Source organism: Monopterus albus, unplaced genomic scaffold (assembly GCF_001952655.1).
Source record: "Monopterus albus unplaced genomic scaffold, M_albus_1.0 scaffold2.1, whole genome shotgun sequence".
NCBI lineage: Eukaryota > Metazoa > Chordata > Actinopteri > Synbranchiformes > Synbranchidae > Monopterus > Monopterus albus.
In genome coordinates, this window is record NW_018127882.1 from 4587481 (window position 1) to 4603404 (window position 15924).

General features: G+C 39.7%; 1 protein-coding gene across 1 annotated transcript in view; it reads left to right on the plus strand.

Moving 5' to 3' along the window:
• Window positions 1-9653: 9653 nt before the first annotated feature.
• The window catches only part of xpnpep2 (X-prolyl aminopeptidase (aminopeptidase P) 2, membrane-bound), a 96262-nt gene continuing 89991 nt past the window's right edge, over window positions 9654-15924 (plus strand). Inside the window, exon 1 of the mRNA XM_020592832.1 lies at window positions 9654-10254. The gene's annotated coding sequence lies outside the window, so the exon portion shown is untranslated. The remainder of the gene's footprint in view (window positions 10255-15924) is intronic.

The following is a 15924-nucleotide window of genomic DNA, read 5'->3' on the forward strand; positions in this document are numbered from 1 at the left end:
GGTTTCATATACAGTATTGTCTGGACTGTAAATGAAGCCTAACTAATGTGGGGAGTATCCTGTCAAATATCCAGGCTAAGCACAGAGCTGCACTGTTTTTCAGGAGATGCTGACTGTGTCAAAGAGCCAGAGGTTTGTTCGAGTGCCTCTTTTGTTGTCTTTTGAGTTGTGTTGTTGGCACACGGCGAAAGGTCTGTGGAGAGCAGCCAGCGACTGAGGTCATTGTAGTCTGTGTTTCTAGTAAGCTGTGACCATGATGTTATTTCCACTTCAGTGCAGTCAGAACTTTACTGTTTTTGGTTTGGAGTTTGGAGTGGAGTGCAGCTTGAAAAGTGTATCTTAACATATTCTGACAGAGCTATTAGCTGCAACTAAAAGAGGCCCTTCAAATGCAGAACCCTGGATTTGAGTTGAAACCCCTGTTCCTGCAGACGTGCTCTGCTGAGCACCTCTGAGCACAACCCCGTTGTCTAGAAAGTACTTTTATATACATGACTAATTTGTAGCAGCAAATATGTTTTTGCGGCATGCTAACGGCATGGTTCATAGAGAAGGCAATGTCAGTCAGTCGCAGTCTGTCCATCACTAACAGAAAACTGCTATGGAGGCAAATTGTCATACAGGAATTCACACCAGGAATGTTACAGCAGCAAGTACTTTATCTTTCATCACACCAATGTGAGGTAAAGAGTAGAGGTATGACATTATTCTACAAGCAGTGTGTGCTTATATGTCACTGGTGGGTGCAGCAACCAGATGATGCTGCATTGTGTTGCCTGGTTCAATTTTCTTACCATTTTTTCCATACAGGACTGAAATAAATTTTAAAAATGTCTTTGTCTTATTTTATCAACACAAAAATATCTGCTTGTAGTATCTCCTAGGACCATGGTCTATACTGATAAGGTTAAGTGACTTGAACCATGAGACACAACATCTACTTTTCCAAAATGTAACCAAGACCTGAATTTTTCCCCATGGAAATTGTTATTTTTTTCCTCTTAAACCTTAATCAGCATGTGACTCCCAGTCTATGGTGTCAAAATCCTGCACCACTTCTTTAAATCTTCTGTGCAGCGCAAGAAAGTATCAGTTCTGTGACTTAAAAAACATTACCTCTGAACATAATCCACACAGTAATAATTACATTTCCTCAAACACATATCTGGTAAATCAAATTAGCTGTATACAAAGAAATTTTGAGGAGACGGGGTTTTGCTTGTTGTACTCTATGTACCTTTCAGTTCCATGTTTTTAAATTTGAAAACTTTATGCTGCCAGCCTTCCTTGAAATTAGATGCGACAATAAAGATGACATGTTTTTAAGAGAGTATTTCTTGAAGGCGACCTTAATTTCTTCCATGACTGACAGTGAGAGAAGACTAGTGTAATACACCCAGTACAATGTTTCTAAAAATGAAAGAGACTCTGATAAAAGCTAAAATTAAGCTTTTTTTCTGTTATGGATTGCTTCACTGCATTTTCCACAGTGTCACTATGATTTTTCATGCTGCACAACAATGAATAATAGCAGATGTCTTCTGATCAAGGCATACCCATATCATCAGAAATAATGTACAAGGGAGCCCAGATGTCAGTACTACACAGGGAAGCCTCTACTTCACTAGATAGTACTCAGTAGAACCTGACAGGAAATTCAGGAAGGAAACACATAATGTTCAGCAGAGGTCAGGAGCTGGCTGTGAACCCATCATGACAGGAAGGCATAGTGTTCACCTCTAGTCCACTGAGCCAAACAGACCCATGATTTACCTTTGAACCAAACCTGAGAATGTGCTGCTGACTTTCTTTCTCAATCTCTGCTAAGCCATGTGTTTAGCACACACATACAATTTGGGGATTTTCAAATTGCCTGGTCTGGTTCTATAGAGAGTCCCTCTGGACTGAGATTACTTTTTAAAATTTTCAGTCTGGTGTTATTCTAACAAAGGTCATGTTTACATGAGTGGAGTAGCTGTTCATTGAATGGTTCGGTGTGGGCCAACTCTACCGAGGTACAAGTCTGGGCTTTTATAATGGTCAAAAGTATGTACACTTTTTTCATCGTGCTTTCTGAGGTCATAAAATGCAACTCCTCCGTGTTTAAAGTTTATGTTTACCTCACTTTAACATATAGCATGAGATCGGTGAGGGTCATTAATCAGGAGAGTCCTGAAATTTTTGTGTGTGTACTTGTTTGTGGTTTTTCCTCAGTGTTTGTGTGTGTGACTCCCACACAGCTGAACTTTTGAGATCTGAGTCATGTCACATCGTCCCTGATCCACTGTCCTCCTTATCAGTCCATGTGTACACTGGATGCCTCAGAGACTTCCCCTGCTGTGTTGTTCTGACAGGTGATTGGTTGGCTGTGGGTTGATCCATGGGGGTTTTGCTCTATTATTTACCTGCTGCAGGCAGATGTTCTCCAGGAAAGGTAGGAACATATCCTGGCTAGGTGTCACTAGGTGCACTGTGCTCCCAGCACCCACAGCCTGATTTATAGGAACAATTTAGCCTCGTGCATGATCAGTGAATATAAAAGCTCAATTTCAAAAGCAAATCTGTTTAATAATGTGGCAGTCTAACAATCTATATAATAATGTGTTATACTTTGATTAAGAGTTCTTTTAAAGTCCAGTACTGGTTTCAGAACAGAGCCACAGTTTACCATAAACTCACCTCATCTAAGTTTAGCTGACATTTTTCCCTCCAGTTCTTTGCCTTGTGTGTAAATTGGATTATAAATCAGCAAAGGAGACAGTTTTCAATGGATGTCTGTTTTCTGTTTTATTTCAGAACCATGGAAGAATTTGTGTATTTGAGCCTGGGGTCTTCAAGGCTAATGCCAATCTAATCAGTCTAGTTAAAGCAGAAAGACATTACAAATGTGGAGCCAGTTTGGATGTGACGACTGATTGGACCAAGTTGAACTGGGTCTGGTTCAGACTGGGTTATTCTGACATTCAGTAGAAATAAAGATTCTAATGTTCAGATCCAGTTGCTGCCAGTCTTTATATTTGGTGGCAAGTGAGTAAACTGTAAATAAAAATAATAACGCAGAGGTCACAAAAAATCTAACAAGTGTTATTTATCTTGTTTACCAAGCATTGCTGAATCAAAATTAACTAATTAATTTTTCGGTTGCATTAATATACAGGCTTCTTATCTGTTTCTGTGTGAACAGTCTAAACCTAATAAAAACAATAACGCAGAGGTCACAAAAAATCTAAATAGGTACAGTTTACATGTTATCAGAAATGATTTTGTTTTAATTTAATTGAAATGAAATAAGACTGGGATTTGTTTTATGTTGTGTTCTACAATATTTCATGTAAAACTTCCACTTCACTCTGAATCATATCTGAATCTTAGGTGTTATGTGGGGAAGTTGTGAAAAGCTTCATTAGCATAAAAATTCCCACTGCTTACAGTTCTGTTTCCAGAGCTCACCTCTAACACCTTTCTCTGTTGTGAAAGAGCTGTTACCAGTGATACAGGATGGTGCTTGAACTTCAGCCTTTACTTCCGATGCTTAGTCATTTGCCTTTCTCTGAAGGAAACTGCTAACTGTTGACGCTAATGTTATTTCAATAACAAAGATAGACAAAAAAGGAAATTTCATAGCAGTCGACTTCTGAGTGAATGTTTTTGTGATTCAGTGTTATCTTTGTATCATAAATATCTATCACTTATAGTAGCTGTTAGCAAATTTTAGCTCCTAGCTAAGCGTTACCAAACTAATGGCTAGTAGATCTGCAATGGTTTGATTGTGCTATAACTTTTCCACATGTTGTTTCATTCCTAAGCAGAAAAGGTTTCTGCAGTCCATCAAAACTCAAACGTACATCAACATTAGCTTGTTTAATTTTTAGCCATGCAGATCAGAGCTCTAATTAGGTGGGAAATTTTAGCCTAGACCATTGTGCCAAAGGGTAGGGGTTGTTGTAAACTGGCCGGCCCTGTAAAGGGCTATTCATGCTTTGCACATCTGCATGTCCACTATGATCTAGTGGCATAAAAATTTTCATCATCTTCACAGATCTGTGAGGGTCTGTGTGGACTGCCACCTCTGGCCTCCCTTGGTTCCGCCCATGTACAGTATGCAGGTAAGCCCAGCAACAGCAAAGTCCTGCTGTATGAATATGCAAAACCAGGTTCTGGATTCACAGACATGAGTGAGTACATGAAAATCTTTGTTGGCTTTAGTGTTTATATGAGATTTGTGGAGAAGAGCAAAAAGAGAAAGAAACAAAGAAAGAAAATCAGTGGCCTTACCCTTTAAGTGGCCTACAGCATAAAAATTATGACATAATTATACTTTCTTCATTTTTCATTTTTATCAGACACAGGTTAGAAGAACTGTATTCAACCACTATCAAAAAGTGGAAGCACATCTCATATAAAAAGAAACGTGTGCTCTTTTCCGCATTAACCTGCTGGCCCTTGATAATTTTCTCCAGCCTCTGGACCTAATGACTCATCTCCACTGAGTCTCCCTGTGGCATCCACGGTCAGTGTGCTTTGTACAGTACATTGCTGATGTCTGTCTTTACCAGCCTTACACGCAATGTTAGCCAGAGATGTCACCTACCACACATACATAAAATATTCATTGCACACACATACAGATACAGTTCACACAACTATATTTGGACGCAGAGATTTAAAAGAAAAACAGCAGTAGAAGAGAGAAGTCTTCAGGGGTTTTGTTTGATAGTGATTCAGTGGAGATAATTATTTGAAAAGACGACTTTGATGCACAGTGGGGATTCGGCTACATCTATTGCCTGCAAGCCGAGACTCTCTCAAAAGCTTTGTATTGCCATAGAGTATGTTAAATTTTTAATCAATTGATGTCCTGAAGGAGAAATGGAAAAGTGCAGATTTGCTCTAGTGGGAATGTAGAGGCAAGGACAACTCTCTGACATTTGCATATGGCTCTCTTGCACTCTTATGTAGAGGTCTAATGTGTGCTCCTATATGGCTTGAGTGACTATGGACAAGCTTCTGTCTGCTGCTTCTGATGCAATTAGTAGAATTAAATGTGCTCATGGCTGCTGCTGCTGCTACTTGATATGTGTTGGGCTTTAAACAGCAGTGTAGATGGGAGGACAAACTCATCTCCCTGTAGTCAGGGGGAGAGATGCCAGGAAAGCTCAGCTGTATCTGCAAGTGCTGTTGATGTGCTTTTCATCTGGCTGTGCGAGGAGATAAGAAAGGAGGCAGAGGGAGAGCTGCTGATTCCAGGTTTATTCCCCCCCCTTCCCCCGAAGTCTGTCTTTTTCTGTGCAGCTGCAGGTCTGCGAGCTGACCTGCATTAAGACATCAGAAACTGCCTGACAGGCTAATAGGAACAGTTTTCTAGAACATCTTTAAAAGCATGTTAAATGGTGGAGTTTTGGCAGTGATTTAAGGAAATCTGCTATTATGGTTTAACAAGGGTTCACCTAATCTGAGTTGGCAGATTAGAAATGCCTGGACATTGCCCAAATGCTTCTTTGATAACTGATGTCTCAGTGTCCATGCTAATGTATCTACAATGTATCTACGTACAATTTTGTGAATGAATGAAACTCATGAGCCAACATTTTTTAAGCTCTACTTCTTATCATGTATTATGTTACTTTTCTATGTGCTCGAGCCAGTCATTATTGGACAGTAGTGTGCAAAGATAAAACTTTTTAAAAAAGCTCTCTCTTCTAACACACTTGGTTCTTCTAAGACTTGCACTGTTGGGGGGTTTTCTGGGGAGTTTTTCCTTATTCAAGTTGAGGGTCTAAAAACAGAGGGTGTTGTATGTTGTACAGATTGTAAAGTCAATTTGTTACTTGTGATATTCAGCTATACAAATAAAATTTGACTTTTGTTGAGACTTGTCTAAAAGATTCTTCCTATTTTGCTGTAACCATTTTGCTTTTGTTATTCTCTGTAAACCTTTGGATGCTGAAGGGAAAATAGCTTTGGTTTAGACTGGTCTGGCCACTGGGCATCTGACAGTGATTTGCTGATCCTGTGCATGATGACTCTTATCCTCTAAGGCCACTGGAACCTAAGAGCCAGCCAATCACCCTCCCTCAGCACTCTGCTGTTGGCAATTATAGGTCAGTGTGTGTCACGACATCATTGTCTTCCCTTAGAATGGCTCAGTCCCAGCTCCGGTTGCAATCAGTTATGGTTTTCTCTTTGTTATTTAAAGTGGAACAGAAATCCAGTAGCACCATGACCATGGTATGCTGAATCATTGTTGTTTGAGCTGTTTTACAATAACATTCTCTTGCCAAATTCCAGGCAAATGGGAGAAAATGCATTAATGAAACTTTGCTCCTTTTCTTTTTTTAGAAAACACACAATCTTCCACGAAGCTTCCAACACTGGTCAAATAATCCTTCATCTTAATTAGCTTAAACATTTTTATAAAAAATGCAAACCTGCATCTTGTTGCAGGAGCTGAATGAAAGTGTGATCATAAATTGGAGCATAATAGTTTGACACAAAACGTACCAATTTTTGCATAATCTCTTCTTTCCCCTAATTTAACAACTATAATCAAAACATTATTAGACATTAGACACTTTGATGTCTTGCCTAAATTATAACTTGAATAAAATTGGAGTGAAATCCACAGCTAACTAGGGAAAATGAAATGAATAAATGAAGAAATCTACTGTAGAATAAAATGTTTTTTGAATGGAGAATGTAATTTGTGCATTCACATGTACTAGTCAGCAGCGCATGTTAGTCTTGTACATGCTGTGTGTTTTTGTTTGTTGTTTAAGTGAGGATGCATCACTCATAAATATGGTAGTAAGTTAAAAAAACAGCAATAAAAAACCTCTGGAAAAGCATCCATCTTAGTGAAAATATTTTACCTAAGTCAAGTGTCATGGAGGGATTATATACAGTATATATAAAAATAAATTTGGTCACTGAATTACATTATAGCTTTCTAAATGTTTTCAGCAGACCCAGACAAAAACATTTAACATCTCTCAACAGACTTGACTTCTTTGAACCCCTTGGCAGATCAGGGAAATACCTTGAGGGTATTCAAGTGACTCATGTTTCTCTCTTGAGTGTCCATGTGGCAAAGAAGTTTGAACTGTCTGTGGTCGCATAGCAGGCCACGGAGCAAAGTGACGCCTTCCTGACAGGGTCTGCTCAGCCGTCAGAGACGCTGCCTCTAAACTGGCTTCAACAAGATAATAACACTGCACAGTTTGATCAGCATCAAGTTGTTTGTTTAAATGCTCTGGTGAGGGGAGAAGAGCAGTGGGTTTTACTTACATGACATTGAAACGAGCTCATCACTGATCTCTCCAAAATCCAGGATGTTTAATTAGATAATCTACCCCATCACACAGCTAATAAACATGTCAGTTTGGCGGACATCCCTGTGATCTGCTCGCTCACTTCCTAGCATTGAGCACATCATGTATGTAGCGTCGTTAAAGAAAGGACTAGTGCAGAAAACCTCAAGGACAACTGGATGCTTTATTAAAAGTATAATGTATAGGAAGGCATGAGAAAGTTGTAATGTTACAAACATCCAAACAATAGAAAGTACGATGACAGGTGCCAGCATTTTACTGTCTAACAGGAAAGGAAGTGTCCTCTTGGTTCCAAAAGTGGACACTTGAAAAAGCTAACAGTTTATGGCCTAAGTCCATCCATCATCGATGTGTAACAGTCTAACGATGGGAAAGTTATGACCCTGATTATATTAGTCTGTGCACTGGTGCACTTGCTTTGTTTTGGGTCTGTGAGCTAAAGCTAATGAAGCTAAGATGCACAGTTTATTGAATAATCCTGAGGGAAGTCTCAGCTCACTGACAAGAGATTCAAGTTCAGATAAAGGTGCAAAGTCACTAAACAACAATGTCATGTTTTCATACTGAGTAGGGGAAGTTTAAAATGACCATAAATCTCAAACACATGTACAGTTGAGGGGAAACTCTGGGCAGCTTGTGTTGCCACTAGTTCTGTTTTCTATATGCACCCCCAGTCACAGTTTTACATTTCAGCTGTCCCCCGGTCCTGTGTTTGTGCTGACTTTGTTTTTATGACCACTCCAGTGATCCGTCGCCACCGCAGAGCTGCTGGTGTTAACACAGCTGAGGTGCATTACACAGACTGTTGTTCTTGCTTCATACCTGTTTCAAGGCTGTTTGCAGTCAGGAGGTTGTTTTGTGTTCACCTCAGAAGCAGATGCAGAATTGTGCATGTACTTTCTGTCAGAAGCTTTGGGATTGAGCCAGAGCAGAGGCTGTGACAATGACACTTGTAAAGCACAAAATGTCCTGTCACTGCAGTCTCCCTGCACCCAGTCAAGTCCAGGATCAATACTCACTAAATGATAGTTTGTTATACAAAGGAATATCTGTCTGTGCCATCTTGATATTAAAAAGGTTGGTCAGGATTGCTTCTTTTTGCTTAAAAAAGACCAAGAGAGTGAGAGTGAGTTGGTCAATATGGGCGACTGTACGATCTAACATTACCTGCCAGGTAGCTTTGCACAGATTCCTGTCCTGTACATAGCTGGATATCTGGTAGCTGACAGATACCACTAGTGTGGGCCTAGTGAATAATAATCTGTATCTTTCAGTTATACTTTCGAACTACTGGTGTAACAGGTCATAGCTGAATCATGATTTGTAAGGATCCCCCCTTCAGCAGTTCTGTGTGCATGTGAACTGTGGATTAATCGCAAGGTTTAAACATCATAGTGTGAAATACAGTTTTACTGCCACTGTTTCTTTATAAATTAATCATTCTCTAACTCTTCATGCACAATAGCAGTGCAAAGATACAGACAAAGCAATTGTGTGTTCACGCCAATATTAACAGCATCATACTTTGCACTGGCAAGCTTTACGTACTTTTGTCACCACAGAAACAGTCAGAAACTTACTGTTACAATTATGAAACGTCAAAGTTTCATTATGTTTAGGCTCACAAACAACTTCGCTAAGTGATTTAACAAATGAGTGCTGAAAATTGTAAGTTTTTAATCATACTTTGGTTGTTTTGGTTTCCTGATCCAAAACATGATCTGATCCATTGTGCCTTATCTAGAACACATCATATCAGTATTTTGATCACCTTAAGAGGGATCTCTGGGCATCCAGGACTAAGAAGAAGCCTGGCCGGTCAGTCTGTAAAATTGTAACATTAGCTAACAGTTCAGTATCTTAGACTGAAATGTACTGACTTAATTTAAATTATATCAGATGCCATCAGATTTTTATCCTTACATTTTGGCTCACAAACATGAGAAGGTTTTCTCCATATTATCCTAAATATTGCACTCAATCTAATGATTAGCCTATGATGTCCAGTGATGGATTTTTGATGCATGTCTTCCCACCCTCCACTCAGAATTCTGACTTTTTCTGAATTAATCTCAGAATTTTTACCCAAAGCTCAGAATTCTGACTTTTAAAAAAAGTCAGAATTCTGAGATAAAAGTCAGAACTCAAAAAATCTTTTATTTATTTTTTTTTTTTTACAGTGATACTAAAAACCATCACTGGTCCAAGTGTCTCAAATTTTGTTTTTTGCTACCTTTTCATTAACCAAATGATTACACGGCTAATTGTGAAAAATATTCGGTTAATCAGTTGGTAAAGAAAAGTGAGCGTTAGTTGCAACACTGGTGGCGCATCAGGGGGCGAATGCACCTGGGCCTGCGCCATCTGGAGGCCCGGACCCCCTCAATGTGTATTTAAAAATAATAATGTACAGCAGTGCTAAGTAAGCTGAGGGAGTAATTACGCGCTACCATCATCGATTTTACATAGGCTATACATGTAACTGCATTTAAACCACCCACGGACCACGCCAAGTTACATAAATCAAACACACCCTCTCAGCATTCACTAATGTAGAACATTAGCTTCTGGAAAAACGCTTGGTGTTTTAATTTAAAATGCCAGAGACATATAAAGAGAAGACCAGTGCGCAAAGAGAAGGAGAAGCGAGATCGGAAATAGGAATTTTCAAAACTGAAGAAACTGGATTATTTTTTTTTTGGTTTGTACTATGTTGTTGTCAGCAAATGCGCGCAAAGATGAGCTAACGTTAGCTAAAAACAGAAGATGGCGCTCGGGCTAGCAGCACCGTGGTCTCTCCTTCATTACCATGGAACAGTAGACTGGACTTTTCCTCATTTGAAAATGATAAAACCAAGAAATTTGGCCAAGTCATATCATGGAGAAGTTTGCATAGAGCAAAGCCAGCAGAATAGCGTCTAAATGGGTGAGTACACTCATTGTTTGGTAGCTGCTACACACAGCTGTGTGTGTTTACATTAGGCAGTATTAATAATGTACATACTCTTTTTTGAATCAGCTCATAATACTTGTTGGACTGCACTTGTTTTTGCTTTTACATCTACGTGTGTATTGTTCCATGGCTATGTTACTGTTTGCTGTTGACAGTTTGTTTATGTGCATGTGGCATCTGCTGCGGTGTCCATAGCCTTTTCAGTTTGTTTATGTGCATGTCGCATCTGCTGCGGTGTCCATAGCCTTTTCATTGATTGATGTTCATTTTTACTGGTGTGAATATGTGTAATTTTATAATTGATTATAGTGAGGCTACATGCATGAAAATGGTTCATTGTATGCCCAAGCAACTGCCCTTTTATAGGCATTGAATTATGGGATGAGGGCCCAGTAGTGTGGTCTGCACCCAGGCCTAGTGCTGTGTTGTTCGGCCACTGAGTTACACCCCTATTGTACAGAACAATAATAAAAAATTATAAAAATGTAATCAAAACTTTTCCTACACCTGCCTTTTACATGTGTTTAGTTTGCAGTCACATCTGTATAATCTGAGCCAGGAGTCCAGGTGGTTGAGCGATAGCAGTGAGCTGGGGAACATCCATCACTGTGGGTTTGTCAGCGGTTCTGTGGGCTTTGTTGGTGGGATTGTGGGAGAGCCAACTGCAGTAAATGTTTTTCTGATGTGGCAGATGTTGATTTTGGGACTTTGTACCAAGAGCAATCCAGATGTTACTCCTGCAGTCTGTCTCTGTGGTATGCATACATACTGTACATAGATAGAGCCACATAGGTGTGATGTGCTTTCCCTCTTTCTCCAGCTGAAGGGATATATCAATATTTTAAAGAACCTCATGAGAATTAGCAACTGTGCCTGACACTCATCATCCACAGTGCTTCACTCATCACCCTAAAAGTTGTGTTCTTTTCTCACTACAAACCCAATATACATAACATCTCCTTCACAGTGACACATTCAGGCAGTGATAGTGAACAGGACTGGAGCTGCTCTAGCAGATGGACATTGAACTCTTTTTTTAAGGGACATCTGGCCTCACAGTAATGCCTCACTGGATACAAACTGTAACTCTATAGCCTCATTGTCATGCTTCATATCCTCCCAGTGACCCTGAGCCCAATTATACATCTGACCCAAGCTTGATGATATAACCTTGGGTGTCTTTTGGGAGCTGCTGTGGCTCAGGGGTGCACGTCTTGTCTATCATGACATGTCAGCTCTGCGTGTTAACCAGACACTTCCTTGAGTGGTCCCGGGGGGGTAGGGGGTTGGAGGAAGAGTGACTCCAACCATCCAACCATCTAACCTAAAATTGGACCTATGTGTCAAACCCGAACATAATTTCTAAATCTCAGACCAAACCCAGTTCAAGCCCTTGGAAATTATGTATCACTGTGTTTTCTTACTTATTAATGATATGAAATGTACATTGATAATGGTAATCACTTTTATTGGCCAAGTATGTTACACACACACACAAGGAAGTTGTCCCTGCTACTCTGACAATTATTGATGTAGATTAAAAAATATTGTTGACCATATTTACCTTTTGCTGGATTTTTTTTTTTTAGATTACCCTGCTGTAGGACTAGAGGACCCTCCATTATATGTAAATGTGTCATGTATGAACACTGAAGTGTATCAAGACATATCCATAGTCTCCATGCGTGCTCGGCAGCTGTGATGCATTAATGTGCAGCACACTTAGTATGCGCTATAAGCTCTCAAAAGCCTACCTGTCACTGGTGCAGTGCTGCTTAATAGATGACGAGTTGATTTACATTTCCAAAGGCATGTGCATAGTGTACTGAATTAATTTCTATACAAGACTGAAGGTACGGGTTAACATGTTGCTGTTTTTTCTGTGGAGTTTCAGTCCAGGTTCAGGCACACAAAGGTAAAATATTAAAAGATCTGTTTTCTTGAATTAAAACAGAAAAGATCTGAGTAACTTTTCAGTGAATGAGCAGGTCTGCTGAGTAATGAGAAGGAAGGTTTTTTGTGATGAGAGCATCCCATTTGAATTGAACAATTGTGAGTCGGCTTGTTGATGTTACTTGGCTGAGCAAAGAGGATGACAAATGTGTCTGCCAAGGGCAGTTTCACTGAATGTCAAATACGTTGCACAGTTTTTCTGTATCTTGATAATGTCAGCTGGATATGGATATTTTGTGGCGTTAGGCATGGTAGTGCCTATTTGACGTTTGTTCAGTTGGTTCACCACTTTGCTCCTGACTGGAATATCTGAACAAACACCGAATGCACGGATGTGAAATTTTATACAGAAAATAATGGTTCCCAGAGGAGAAAACTGTCTGACTTTGCCAGTCCCCTGACTTTTCCTTTAGTGCTTTGAGCAGGTCAGGATTCTTGGTTTGTAATGAAATATCTCAACAACAATTTAAAGGATTTCCACAACATTTTGTACAGATATTCCTGGCGCCCACAGCGTGATTCCTAATGACTGTGGTGATCATCTGTCTTTTCATCTATCACCATCAACAAAGTAAAGTTTACACTTAGTTAAAGCTGAACATCTCGTGGGCAGGGCACTAAAATTTCTACAGTCATTAATAGTTTCCAGAGGATGAATCCTACTAATTGGCAATCTCTAGACATTTCCTTGAGCACTAGCATGACGCTGATATTTGTGGGTTTGAGTGAGATGTCTACAAGTATTGATATGACGGTTACTCTAGACATTCACATCCTGCTGAGGGTGAACTGTAAAAACCTTCATCAGGTCAGTGTACTTTATGTGTAGTGTCAATAAGGAAATATTAACCTACTAACAAAAACTACTAAACTACGATACTGACTATGATAAGAAATACACCTGCTAAATACTTGCATTTTAATTTCCTCTTTATAAGCATATTAACATACTGACTTAAGGATTTAGCTCAAACCAAACCGGGTGTCCTCACAGAGCCCCTAGTGTTGCTGTAGAATCTTTGTTGTTGTTTAATTTGCATTAACTGTAAACTTTTTTTTTGGCTTGCCAAAAGAAATGACACGACACAGTGTTTTCTTAAAATAAGATTTTTAATATTACTTATTATCATAAAGATATATTTACACACTTTACAGAAATAGAAAATAAAAACACAAAGCTACGCATGAAAGGAAAAAATAAAATAAGTACTCCAAGAGCTAAAGCTTATCTTTTATAAATTAGAAACCAAAAGTTCAAATATGTACACAGTATTTCAACCATTTCTGATACACTTGTTTTATTTATTTATTTATGTCATTTATTTTTGCCCAGTTCAACATCAAAACAAAGACAGGGACTGTACATTTGGCCTGGTGAGTAATATGAGCACACACCATAAACAGAATATAAGTTTCAGGAGTAATACATTGTCTTTCAAATGGTATCTGCTTGAGACCTAGTAACACTGTTGTGATGGCGTGTAAGCCTACTGACTGCATGTCTTCTCAGATTGTTCTGAATGTAGCTGACCTTGGACACAGCGGTTACATAGATGGAGAATGTGTCGTAGTCAAGACAGGAGGGGCCTGTGCTATTCTGGGTGTAGGAAGTCTCATTTTGAGGCGCCAAGATAATGACACATCATAGTCATTTCCCTTGGGAGCTAAAATCTAGTTATCTTTTGGATTGCCCAGCTGGTGGAAATGTGTGAATGCATTGGATTGAATATCAGCCACTTGATCCAGCAGGCACCCACTCTGAAGGCCAACATGATACAGTTTGATGGGCTTAGAGATTCACAAGGTAAAATCGTGGAATGTGTTGCCGACTCTGTTTGCATTGTGGTTAGTTTTAAACAAATTTTATCTGACAATAGGATAGAAAAGCAAAAACACCCTGTGTTTCTCTATGATGTTTGTGTGTGTGTGTGGGGGGGTTGTGTCTTTAACTGTTAGGAAACAGAGATCAATGGCTAAGCTAATATTTTAAAACCTGCTGCTAGCTTATTCTCATCTCCACCAGTAACAATTATCTATTTCTCTGCTCATCCCAACTCCTTGCACAATCCCAGCCAAATGTAATTGGACTAAAAGAACTAAACGCAAAGGGGCAAGTTCTCAGAACAAACATTTTTCTACCATGAAAACATGCTAACAAGTGCATAGGAACATTACTCAGGCCTTGTGATGGTCACAGAGAAGAGGAACTGGAGAGGAAACACTGAGAGGATAGAAACTGTTTCTCTTGTGTAAGCCTTGCTGGAAAAGACCATTAAGGAAAATGGTTTTGCTCCCCGAGCATAATGTATTGGTTTACCATTTCAGTTTGAGCCTGGACATGCTTGTCCTTCCATACCACAAGGCCCATTAACCTGATGTGCAGGGGAGGGCTGTGGGCTATGATCTACAAAGAATGCCTGAAAGCTTTCACGTGTCCACGACATATTGTGCTGCAGACTACTTTTCTATTTTGTTACATCCACAAAAAATACAGCTTTTCACACTGTATTAAGAAAGTAAGCTTTGGACAACCAGCTAGACAAGAATCAGACAAAAAATTGTCACAATACACTGGAAAACCATTCCATACCAAGAGCCTCTTGTTTTCAGGGTATATTTTTCCAGCAGCATAACGGAATTGCAAAAGTGCAGCCTTGCAAACCCAAACAGAGAAGTCTTGGAGCAAAGCCACGTCTATTTGTTGGGGCTTTTTGAAACTGGAGGCTTTGGATCACTGGGATATTTGGCTTTTGATTTTTGGATTCAACTGAAAACCAGACCGGGATTAAAAAAGGGTACTTTACATAAACACTGGTTTGCTCTGGTCTCTGAAAGGGCAGCGTGGCTGGTGCAGATGGTGAGGATACATTCATGAAGAACAGTGCGGATACAGACGTTGCTCGGCTCCGTAAGAGTAACTTCTGAGATGGGGAAATATTGATTTGAACCCCTTGACCCAGTCTACTTCCAGCATCACAGCTCCTGCGGCTTTGAACTTCCATCCCCAGCTCATGTCTTCCTGCTGTCTTCCCCAATAATACATGTGACATCGTGAGCAAAGCTGTTTCGCTCCCGAGGAGCGTGAAATCTACATCTCTGTCTGTGGCAGTATGAAAAAATAATGGTGGAACTGAAATGATTACTCTTCACAGTGCCCTAGGATTTAATACATTTTTAATCAAGGTGAGCTTGGCTGGGTGGATTTTAGATGCCCTGTTAATAAAAGCTTCTCATGCTGGGACTGAGAAGACCCTGCATCTATTATGATATTTGCATGAGACATGGTGAGAGGGAAAAGGTGTTGGAAATCTAAATTAATCTGTGAGTTGCCTAAGTTGTCACTGAAGTACAGTGTTTGTTGATTGAATCGCAGTGGATTTAAAATCAGACTCTCAGCTAAAACCTGATTGAAAAAAAAAAGTATGAAGTTGCTTCGCACACCTACATATACAAGAGACAATTGCAAGGTGTCTGCTCCACAGATTACAGTCCTACATGGTTACACACTGAATTAGCAGGGGTTTGGAGAGTAGAAAGGGGGAAGGGTATAGTTGGAGTCTTCAGTTAATTTAACAGTGTGCTCAGACTAAGTGGCCCTGGCCAGCTTTGGGGAGATCCATCTGAGAAAGATTAACTCCAGGATTTAATGAGCATAATGATCAAAGCCACGACCACCTGTGCTGTGGAGAG